The sequence below is a fragment of the Anser brachyrhynchus genome, assembly GCF_964034855.1.
Source record: "Anser brachyrhynchus genome assembly, contig: SCAFFOLD_108, whole genome shotgun sequence".
Taxonomy (NCBI): domain Eukaryota; kingdom Metazoa; phylum Chordata; class Aves; order Anseriformes; family Anatidae; genus Anser; species Anser brachyrhynchus.
Genome location: NW_027664112.1, coordinates 164226 through 177100, shown reverse-complemented (window position 1 = coordinate 177100; position 12875 = coordinate 164226).

Below are 12875 nucleotides of genomic sequence, written 5' to 3'. Positions count from 1 at the left end.
TCCTACCCACAATCATACTTCTTCCAACAGCCCTGCTGTCTCCACCAAAATTTCTATGGACTAACACCACCTTATACAGCCTCCTAATCGCTGCCCTAAGCCTACAGTGATTAATCCCAACCTACTACCCCTACAAATTTTTATCCAACTGAACAGGAATTGACCAAATCTCATCCCCCCTCCTAGTACTATCCTGCTGACTACTCCCACTCATAATCATAGCAAGCCAAAACCACCTGCAACAAGAACCCCTACAACGCAAACGAATCTTTATCTCAACCTTAGTCGCAGTCCAGCCATTCATCCTACTAGCCTTTTCCACCACAGAACTAGCACTATTTTACATCTCATTTGAAGCAACCCTCATTCCCACCCTAATCTTAATCACCCGATGGGGGAACCAACCAGAACGCCTAAGCGCTGGCATCTACCTGCTATTCTACACGCTAGTAAGCTCTCTACCCCTGCTAATCACAATCATACACCATTACGTGAAAATTGGCACCCTGCACCTGCCAACCCTACAACTAACCCACCCAACCCTATCCACCCCATGGACAGGAATACTATCAGGTCTAGCACTGCTCATAGCATTCATAGTAAAAGCCCCACTATACGGCCTACACCTCTGACTGCCAAAAGCCCACGTAGAAGCACCCATCGCAGGCTCAATACTCCTCGCCGCCCTACTACTAAAGCTAGGAGGATACGGAATTATACGAGTCACTCTATTTATGGGCCCACTGTCCAACCTCCTGCACTACCCCTTCCTAACCCTGGCCCTATGAGGCGCCCTAATGACTAGCTCAATCTGCCTACGACAGACAGACCTAAAATCACTAATCGCTTATTCATCCGTTAGCCACATAGGCCTAGTTATCGCCGCAGGAATAATCCAAACCCACTGATCATTCTCAGGGGCAATGATCCTAATAATTTCCCATGGACTAACTTCCTCCATACTATTCTGCCTAGCCAACACAAACTATGAACGTACGCACAGCCGAATTCTACTACTCACACGAGGCCTACAACCTCTCCTACCACTCATAGCTACCTGATGATTGCTGGCCAATCTAACAAACATAGCCTTACCCCCAACAACAAACCTCATAGCAGAGCTAACCATTATAATCACCTTATTCAACTGATCTGCCTTCACGATCATCCTAACAGGAATCGCAACCCTACTAACCGCCTCCTACACCTTATTCATACTACTAATGACCCAACGAGGCTCAATCCCCTCCCACATCACATCTATGCAAAACTCAACCACGCGAGAACACCTGCTCATAACACTCCACATTATCCCAATATTCCTCCTAATCCTCAAACCCGAACTGATCTCCGGAATCCCCTCATGCAAGTATAGTTTAAACCAAACATTAGACTGTGATTCTAAGAATAGAAGTTCAAACCTTCTTACCTGCCGAGGGGAGGGTTTAACCAACAAGAGCTGCTAACTCTTACATCTGAGCCTAAAACCTCAGCCCCCTTACTTTTAAAGGATAACAGCAATCCACTGGTCTTAGGAACCACCCATCTTGGTGCAAATCCAAGTAAAAGTAGTGAACCCCACACTACTAATCAACTCCCTCACACTACTCACGCTGACAATCCTCCTAACCCCAATCATCCTGCCATTTCTATTTAAAAACTTTAAAAACACCCCACAAGCCACCACCCGCGCTGTTAAAACCGCATTCCTAATTAGCCTAGCCCCTACAACCGCATTCATCTACTCGGGAGTAGAATCTGTCACCTGCCACTGGGAGTGAAAATTCATTATAAACTTTAAAATCCCCCTGAGCCTAAAAATAGACCAATACTCAATAACATTTCTTCCAATCGCCCTATTTGTAACATGATCAATCCTACAATTCGCCATATGATACATGGCCTCAGAGCCATACGTAACAAAATTTTTCACCTACCTACTGACATTCCTAGTCGCCATACTCCTCCTAACAACCGCAAACAACATATTCCTCCTATTCGTAGGCTGGGAAGGAGTACGAATCATGTCCTTCCTTCTCATCGGCTGATGACAAGGCCGAGCAGATGCCAACACCGCCGCCCTACGAGCCGTAATCTACAACCGAATCGGAGACATCGGACTGATCCTGAGCATAGCATGACTAGCTTCAACATTCAACACCTGAGAGATCCAACAAGCCGTACACCCCCACCAAACCCCAATCCTCCCCCTCATAGGATTAATCCTCGCAGCCGCAGGAAAATCCGCCCAATTTGGACTCCACCCATGACTGCCCGCAGCAATAGAAGGCCCCACCCCAGTATCAGCCCTACTGCACTCCAGTACCATAGTAGTAGCCGGAATCTTCCTGCTCATCCGCATGCACCCCCTGCTAGCCACCAACCAGACAGCCCTAACTGCCTGCCTATGCCTAGGTGCTCTATCAACCCTATTCGCTGCCACATGCGCCCTAACCCAAAATGACATCAAAAAAATCATTGCTTTCTCAACATCCAGCCAACTAGGACTAATAATAGTCACTATCGGACTAAACCTCCCACAACTAGCCTTCCTACACATCTCAACCCATGCCTTCTTTAAAGCCATACTATTCCTATGCTCAGGGTCTATCATCCACAACCTAAACGGAGAACAAGATATCCGAAAGATAGGAGGCCTACAGAAAATACTCCCAGTCACTACTTCCTGCCTAACCATCGGAAACCTGGCGCTGATAGGAACCCCATTCCTAGCCGGATTCTACTCAAAAGACCTCATCATCGAAAGCTTAAACACATCATACCTAAATACTTGAGCCCTACTCCTAACCCTTATAGCCACAGCATTCACCGCAACCTACAGCATCCGCATAACCATCCTAGTCCAAGCTGGACAAACCCGAATCCCCCCAATAGTATCAATAAACGAAAACAACCCACTAATCACCGCCCCCCTAACCCGACTCGCCCTAGGCAGCATTACAGCAGGAATAATCATTACCTCTTTCATCACACCAACCAAAACCCCCCCAATAACCATACCCCTTATCACCAAAACCGCTGCCATCCTCATAACAATCCTAGGAATCATCCTAGGCCCCTCATGTACAGGGCCACACCCCTCTAACGGCGCAAGCTTACATAGAAACATTATTAACAGACCTAGACAGATACAAAAACCCCTACAAGACCACGTATTAACTAACCCTGTTAACCCGACTCAGGAGCGCCTATAAGAGCGATTAAAATCTGTGAAAGGAACTCGGCAAATTAATAAGGCCCGACTGTTTACCAAAAACATAGCCTTCAGCAAATTAAACAAGTATTGAAGGTGATGCCTGCCCGGTGACTTAGGTTTAACGGCCGCGGTATCCTAACCGTGCAAAGATAGCGCAATCAATTGTCCCATAAATCGAGACTTGTATGAATGGCTAAACGAGGTCTTAACTGTCTCTCACAGATAATCAGTGAAATTGATCTCCCCGTGCAAAAGCGGGGATGTGAACATAAGACGAGAAGACCCTGTGGAACTTAAAAATCAACGACCACCGCGAATCCTCAATCAACCCCACTGGGGCCACTACCATCGCAGAGCCTGGTCGATATTTTTCGGTTGGGGCGACCTTGGAGGAGAACAAATCCTCCAAAAACAAGACCATACCTCTTTACCTAGAGCTACCCCTCAAAGTGCTAACAGTGACCAGACCCAATATAATTGATTAATGGACCAAGCTACCCCAGGGATAACAGCGCAATCCCCCTCAAGAGCCCATATCGACAGGGGGGTTTACGACCTCGATGTTGGATCAGGACATCCTAATGGTGCAGCCGCTATTAAGGGTTCGTTTGTTCAACGATTAACAGTCCTACGTGATCTGAGTTCAGACCGGAGCAATCCAGGTCGGTTTCTATCTATGACACACTCTCCCCAGTACGAAAGGACCGGGAAAGTGGGGCCAATACCACAAGCACGCCCCCCCCCTCTAAGCAGTGAAACCAACTAAACCGTGAAGAGGGCCTTCCCCCACCACTTTCAATCCTAGAAAAGGACCAGCTAGAGTGGCAGAGCCCGGCAAGTGCAGAAGGCTTAAGCCCTTTCCCCAGAGGTTCAAATCCTCTCCCTAGCTTCACCCATGATTCAAATAACAACACTAAGCTGCCTCGTTATATCCCTCCTATACATCATCCCAATCCTGATTGCCGTAGCCTTCCTAACCCTAGTAGAACGGAAAATCCTAAGCTACATACAATCCCGCAAAGGCCCTAATGTTGTCGGGCCTTTTGGCCTACTTCAACCATTTGCGGACGGACTGAAACTATTTACCAAAGAGCCCATCCGACCCTCTACCTCTTCCCCACTTCTATTCATTCTGATACCAATACTAGCCCTTGTCCTAGCCCTCACCACTTGAGCACCACTACCACTCCCATTTCCCCTAGCAGATCTAAACCTCGGAGTTCTCTTCCTAATAGCCATGTCAAGCCTAGCCGTCTACTCAGTCCTATGATCAGGCTGAGCCTCGAACTCAAAATACGCACTAATCGGAGCCCTACGGGCAGTAGCACAGACCATTTCATACGAAGTGACACTGGCCATAATCCTGCTATCAATAATCATACTAAGCGGAAGCTACACACTCAGCTCCTTTGCCATCGCACAGGAGCCTCTATACTTCATTTTCTCCTCATGACCCCTAGCAATAATATGATACGTATCCACCCTAGCAGAGACAAACCGAGCTCCTTTTGACCTCACAGAGGGTGAATCTGAGCTAGTCTCAGGGTTTAACGTTGAATACGCCGCAGGACCCTTCGCCTTATTCTTCCTAGCTGAATATGCGAACATTATGCTAATAAATACACTTACAGCCATCATATTCCTAAACCCAAGCGCCCTAGGGCCACCCACAGAACTATTCCCCGTCATCCTAGCCACAAAAGTCCTCCTACTATCTTCTGGTTTCTTATGGGTCCGAGCTTCATACCCACGATTCCGATATGACCAACTAATGCACCTACTATGAAAAAACTTCCTACCCCTCACACTAGCTCTGTGCCTCTGACACATCAGCATACCTATCTGCTATGCAGGCCTACCTCCTTACATAAGGAAATGTGCCTGAACTACAAAGGGTCACTATGATAAAGTGAACATAGAGGTATAACAGCCCTCTCATTTCCTGTTGACCTTAGAAAAGTAGGAATTGAACCCACACAAGAGAAATCAAAATTCTCCATACTTCCCTTATATTATTTTCTAGTAGAGTCAGCTAATCAAGCTATCGGGCCCATACCCCGAAAATGATGGTTTAACCCCCTCCTCTACTAATGAACCCTTACGCGACCCCAATCATAACCTTCAGCCTCATCTTGGGCACCACAATCACAATTTCCAGCAACCACTGAGTTCTGGCCTGGACAGGACTGGAGATCAACGCACTAGCCATCATTCCCCTAATTGCCAAATCCCACCACCCACGAGCAGTAGAAGCCGCAACGAAATACTTCCTAACCCAAGCAGCTGCTTCCGCCCTGGTCCTATTCTCTAGCATAACCAATGCCTGAGTCACCGGCCAATGAGACATCACACAAATAAACCACCCAACCTCCTGTCTACTACTGACAGCAGCAATCGCTATTAAACTGGGCCTAGTGCCATTTCACTTCTGATTCCCAGAAGTACTACAAGGATCGCCACTAATAACAGCCCTGCTACTCTCAACCCTCATAAAATTCCCCCCACTAACCCTGCTCCTACTAACATCCAAATCCCTCGACCCAGCTCTACTCACCGCCATGGCCCTAGCCTCAACAGCACTAGGAGGCTGAATAGGACTGAACCAAACACAAACACGCAAAATCCTAGCCTTCTCGTCCATCTCCCACTTAGGCTGAATCGCCATCATCCTAGTTTACAGCCCCAAATTGGCCTTACTTACCTTCTACCTATACACAATCATAACATCAGCCGTATTCCTAGCCCTTAACAAAATCAAAGCCCTTAACCTATCCATGATCACAACCTCATGAACAAAAACCCCAGTGCTAAACGCCACCCTAATACTAGTACTTTTATCCCTAGCAGGCCTCCCCCCATTAACAGGCTTTATACCAAAGTGACTTATCATCCAAGAACTAACTAAACAGGAAATAACACCAGCAGCCATGGCAATTGCCATGCTATCACTGCTCAGCCTCTTCTTCTACCTACGCCTCGCATACCACTCAACAATTACCCTTCCCCCCAACTCCTCTAACCACATAAAACAATGATACACTAGCAAAGCCCCAAGCACACCTACTGCGGTCCTTGCCTCACTATCAATCCTCTTACTTCCCCTGTCCCCAATAATACATGCCATTGTCTAGAAACTTAGGATAACACCCCAAACCGAAGGCCTTCAAAGCCTTAAATAAGAGTTAAACCCTCTTAGTTTCTGCACATTAAGACTTACAGAATATTAACCTGTATCTTCTGAATGCAAGTCAGACGCTTTAATTAAGCTAAAGCCTCCCTAGACAGATGGGCTTCGATCCCACAAAACTCTAGTTAACAGCTAAATGCCTAAACCAATTGGCTTCTGCCTACAAAGACCCTGACGCACCCTAGTGCGCATCGATGAGCTTGCAACTCAACATGAATTTCACTACAGAGCCGATAAGAAGAGGAATTAAACCTCTGTAAAAAGGACTACAGCCTAACGCTTCAACACTCAGCCATCTTACCCGTCACCTTCATCAACCGATGACTATTTTCCACTAACCATAAGGATATTGGCACCCTGTACCTCATCTTCGGGGCATGAGCAGGAATAGTCGGCACCGCACTCAGCCTATTAATCCGCGCAGAACTAGGACAACCAGGAACTCTCCTAGGCGACGACCAAATTTACAATGTAATCGTTACCGCTCACGCCTTTGTAATAAGCTTCTTTATAGTCATACCCATCATGATCGGAGGATTCGGCAACTGATTAGTCCCCCTCATAATCGGTGCCCCCGACATAGCATTCCCGCGAATAAACAACATAAGCTTTTGACTCCTCCCCCCATCATTCCTCCTCCTACTAGCCTCATCCACTGTAGAAGCTGGCGCCGGCACAGGCTGAACTGTCTACCCTCCCCTAGCAGGTGACCTTGCCCACGCCGGAGCTTCAGTAGACCTGGCTATCTTCTCACTCCACTTAGCCGGTATCTCCTCCATCCTTGGGGCCATCAACTTTATCACCACAGCCATCAACATAAAACCCCCCGCACTCTCACAATACCAAACCCCACTATTTGTCTGATCCGTACTAATTACCGCCATCCTACTCCTTCTATCACTCCCCGTACTCGCCGCCGGTATTACAATATTACTAACTGATCGAAACCTAAACACCACATTCTTCGACCCCGCTGGAGGAGGAGACCCAATCCTGTACCAACACCTATTCTGATTCTTCGGACACCCAGAAGTCTATATTCTGATCCTACCGGGGTTCGGAATCATCTCACACGTAGTCACGTACTACTCAGGCAAAAAGGAGCCCTTCGGCTACATGGGAATAGTCTGAGCCATACTATCCATCGGCTTCCTAGGATTCATCGTCTGAGCTCACCACATGTTTACAGTAGGAATAGACGTTGATACCCGAGCCTACTTTACATCAGCCACTATAATCATTGCCATCCCTACCGGAATCAAAGTATTTAGCTGACTAGCCACCCTGCACGGAGGAACAATCAAATGAGGCCCCCCCCCAATACTATGAGCTCTAGGATTTATCTTCCTATTTACCATCGGAGGATTAACAGGAATCGTTCTTGCAAACTCTTCCCTAGACATCGCCCTGCACGACACGTACTACGTAGTTGCCCACTTCCACTACGTCCTATCCATAGGCGCCGTCTTTGCCATTCTAGCAGGATTTACTCACTGATTCCCACTACTCACTGGGTTTACCCTACACCAAACATGAGCAAAAGCCCACTTCGGGGTAATATTTACAGGAGTAAACCTAACGTTCTTCCCCCAGCACTTCCTAGGCCTAGCAGGAATACCCCGACGATACTCGGACTATCCCGACGCCTACACACTATGAAACACCATTTCCTCCTAGTCCTAGGACTTAGAGAAACTCCAGTACTAAAAATAGTAAACACAAGCAATAATTTCATATACTTCACTCTCACTCACCACTCAACTATCAGCTAACCACACCCCCGTCCACATAGCTTAACACAAAGCATGGCACTGAAGTTGCCAAGATGGCATAAAACATGCCTGCGGACAAAAGACTTAGTCCTAACCTTACGGTTGGTTTTTGCTAAATATATACATGCAAGTATCCGCGCCCCAGTGTAAACGCCCTCGACCACCTACCCCCATACAGGCCTTGAGGAGCGGGTATCAGGCACACCCAAGTAGTAGCCCAAGACGCCTCGCTAAGCCACGCCCCCACGGGTATTCAGCAGTAATTAACATTAAGCAATGAGTGCAAACTTGACTTAGTTATAGCAACAGCCTAACTTCAAGGGTTGGTAAATCTTGTGCCAGCCACCGCGGTCATACAAGAAACCCAAATCAACCGTCCTATTGACACGGCGTAAAGAGTGGTAAAATGCCTATCCTAGCTAACTAAGATCAAAATGCAACTAAGCTGTCATAAGCCCAAGATGCACCTAAACACACCATTAAGATGATCTTAGGAACTAAAGACTGATTTAAACCCACGAAAGCCAGGGCCCAAACTGGGATTAGATACCCCACTATGCCTGGCCCTAAATCTTGATACTTACTTTACCGAAGTATCCGCCAGAGAACTACGAGCACAAACGCTTAAAACTCTAAGGACTTGGCGGTGCCCCAAACCCACCTAGAGGAGCCTGTTCTACAATCGATAATCCCCGATTAACCCAACCACCCCTTGCCAACACAGCCTACATACCGCCGTCGCCAGCCCACCTCGAATGAGAGCACAACAGTGGACACAATAGCACCCCGCTAATAAGACAGGTCAAGGTATAGCCTATGGAGTGGAAGAAATGGGCTACATTCCCTATTCATAGGGCACACGGAAAGAAGCGTGAAACCACTTCTGGAAGGCGGATTTAGCAGTAAAGTGGGACAATAGAGCCTACTTTAAGCCGGCCCTGGGGCACGTACATGGTTAAACATGCCTGTTAGTAGTGTGGCGAGCCATAGTGGGAAGGCTAGGGCTATGTTCATAGATAGTTGGGTGGTTGGGGTGAATGTATATGGAAGGAGGCCTAGAAGGTTGATTGTAAGAAGTATGATTATTAGGGATGTAAATATTATGGCTCATTTGTGGCCATTTTTGTTGAGTGGGACTATTAGTTGTTTTGTGATTAGGTGAAGGAGTCATGTTTGGATAGTAGAAAGGCGGTTGTTGATTCATCGGTTGTTTGGGGACGGGAATAGTAGGGCTGGGAAGAGTAGGGATAGTAGGATTAAGGGGATGCCAAATAGATTGGGGCTGGAAAATTGGTCAAAGAAGCTTAGGTTCATGGTCAGGATCATGGTGTGGGTTTGGTAGTGAGGGAGGTCTTATTTGATGGGGGGTTGGTTGTGGTGAAGGCTAGTAGTTTTGGTTGGATGAGGAGTGCTAGGGTTAATCAGGTTATAATTATGATTGAAAATCATGGTGCGGGGTTAAGCTGTGGCATATCATTAAGGAGGGGGAAGTCCCTCTTTGGCTAGCTTAAAAGGCTAGTGCTGTTGCATAGCTTCTTAATGATTAGGATGATGATAGAAGGGACGATCAGGCCTCGAAATGTGGGAGTGGGGTTGATTCTACTACAGTAGGTATGTAGCTGTGATTAGCCCCGCAAATTTCTGAGCATTGTCCGTAAAAAATCCCAGGCCGGGTGGTAATGAATGAAGTTTGGTTTAGTCGGCCTGGGATTGCGTCTGTTTTAACTCCGAGCGTTGGGACTGCTCAGGAGTGGAGTACGTCTCCTGCAGTAATGATTACGCGGATGGGGGATTCTATTGGGATAACTACGCGGTGGTCAACTTCTAGCAGTCGGAAGTGGCCGTTGGGTAAGTCTGGGGTGGGCACTATGTAGGAGTCGAAGGATAGGTCTTTGAAGTCTGTGTATTCGTAGCTTCAGTATCATTGGTGGCCGATGGCTTTTAGGGTGAGGTCTGGTTCATCGATTTTGTCCATTATGTAGAGGATTTGTAGGGATGGGAGGGCGAGGAGTACCAGGACGATAGCAGGTAGGATTGTCCAGATCAGCTCTACTTCTTGGGCGTCTACAGCATTGGACGAGAGTTTTTCTGTTAGTATGTGGGCTAAAAGGTAGAGAACTAGGCTGCAGATAGCTAGGGCAACGATTAGGGCGTGGTCGTGGAATTCAACGAGTTCTTCTATGATGGGTGATGAGGCGTCTTGGAATCCTAGTTGGGAGTGGTTGGCCACATGAGATGTACAGGATTTTTACCTGTGATTTAGTCTTGACAAGGCTATGTAATTGGTTTACTAACATCTCATAAGAAAGAAGCATGAGCGGTTAATGCAGTTGGCTTGAAACCAGCATGTGAGGGTTCGATTCCTTCCTTTCTTGTACTTGGACGAAGGCCGGTTCCTCGAAAGTATGGTATGGGGGAGGGCAGCCGTGGATTCATTCAACGTTTGTGGTAGTTAGTTCTGGTTGTAGGACTTTTCGTTTGGCCGGAAAGGCTTCTCAGATGATGAATATTAGTATGATTACGGCTACTATTGAGATTAGGGAGCCGATGGAGGAAATGGTGTTTCATAGTGTGTAGGCGTCGGGATAGTCCGAGTATCGTCGGGGTATTCCTGCTAGGCCTAGGAAGTGCTGGGGGAAGAACGTTAGGTTTACTCCTGTAAATATTACCCCGAAGTGGGCTTTTGCTCATGTTTGGTGTAGGGTAAACCCAGTGAGTAGTGGGAATCAGTGAGTAAATCCTGCTAGAATGGCAAAGACGGCGCCTATGGATAGGACGTAGTGGAAGTGGGCAACTACGTAGTACGTGTCGTGCAGGGCGATGTCTAGGGAAGAGTTTGCAAGAACGATTCCTGTTAATCCTCCGATGGTAAATAGGAAGATAAATCCTAGAGCTCATAGTATTGGGGGGGTCTCATTTGATTGTTCCTCCGTGCAGGGTGGCTAGTCAGCTAAATACTTTGATTCCGGTAGGGATGGCAATGATTATAGTGGCTGATGTAAAGTAGGCTCGGGTATCAACGTCTATTCCTACTGTAAACATGTGGTGAGCTCAGACGATGAATCCTAGGAAGCCGATGGATAGTATGGCTCAGACTATTCCCATGTAGCCGAAGGGCTCCTTTTTGCCTGAGTAGTACGTGACTACGTGTGAGATGATTCCGAACCCCGGTAGGATCAGAATATAGACTTCTGGGTGTCCGAAGAATCAGAATAGGTGTTGGTACAGGATTGGGTCTCCTCCTCCAGCGGGGTCGAAGAATGTGGTGTTTAGGTTTCGATCAGTTAGTAATATTGTAATACCGGCGGCGAGTACGGGGAGTGATAGAAGGAGTAGGATGGCGGTAATTAGTACGGATCAGACAAATAGTGGGGTTTGGTATTGTGAGAGTGCGGGGGGTTTTATGTTGATGGCTGTGGTGATAAAGTTGATGGCCCCAAGGATGGAGGAGATACCGGCTAAGTGGAGTGAGAAGATAGCCAGGTCTACTGAAGCTCCGGCGTGGGCAAGGTTACCTGCTAGGGGAGGGTAGACAGTTCAGCCTGTGCCGGCGCCAGCTTCTACAGTGGATGAGGCTAGTAGGAGGAGGAATGATGGGGGGAGGAGTCAAAAGCTTATGTTGTTTATTCGCGGGAATGCTATGTCGGGGGCACCGATTATGAGGGGGACTAATCAGTTGCCGAATCCTCCGATCATGATGGGTATGACTATAAAGAAGCTTATTACAAAGGCGTGAGCGGTAACGATTACATTGTAAATTTGGTCGTCGCCTAGGAGAGTTCCTGGTTGTCCTAGTTCTGCGCGGATTAATAGGCTGAGTGCGGTGCCGACTATTCCTGCTCATGCCCCGAAGATGAGGTACAGGGTGCCAATATCCTTATGGTTAGTGGAAAATAGTCATCGGTTGATGAAGGTGACGGGTAAGATGGCTGAGTGTTGAAGCGTTAGGCTGTAGTCCTTTTTACAGAGGTTTAATTCCTCTTCTTATCGGCTCTGTAGTGAAATTCATGTTGAGTTGCAAGCTCATCGATGCGCACTAGGGTGCGTCAGGGTCTTTGTAGGCAGAAGCCAATTGGTTTAGGCATTTAGCTGTTAACTAGAGTTTTGTGGGATCGAAGCCCATCTGTCTAGGGAGGCTTTAGCTTAATTAAAGCGTCTGACTTGCATTCAGAAGATACAGGTTAATATTCTGTAAGTCTTAATGTGCAGAAACTAAGAGGGTTTAACTCTTATTTAAGGCTTTGAAGGCCTTCGGTTTGGGGTGTTATCCTAAGTTTCTAGACAATGGCATGTATTATTGGGGACAGGGGAAGTAAGAGGATTGATAGTGAGGCAAGGACCGCAGTAGGTGTGCTTGGGGCTTTGCTAGTGTATCATTGTTTTATGTGGTTAGAGGAGTTGGGGGGAAGGGTAATTGTTGAGTGGTATGCGAGGCGTAGGTAGAAGAAGAGGCTGAGCAGTGATAGCATGGCAATTGCCATGGCTGCTGGTGTTATTTCCTGTTTAGTTAGTTCTTGGATGATAAGTCACTTTGGTATAAAGCCTGTTAATGGGGGGAGGCCTGCTAGGGATAAAAGTACTAGTATTAGGGTGGCGTTTAGCACTGGGGTTTTTGTTCATGAGGTTGTGATCATGGATAGGTTAAGGGCTTTGATTTTGTTAAGGGCTAGGAATACGGCTGATGTTATGATTGTGTATA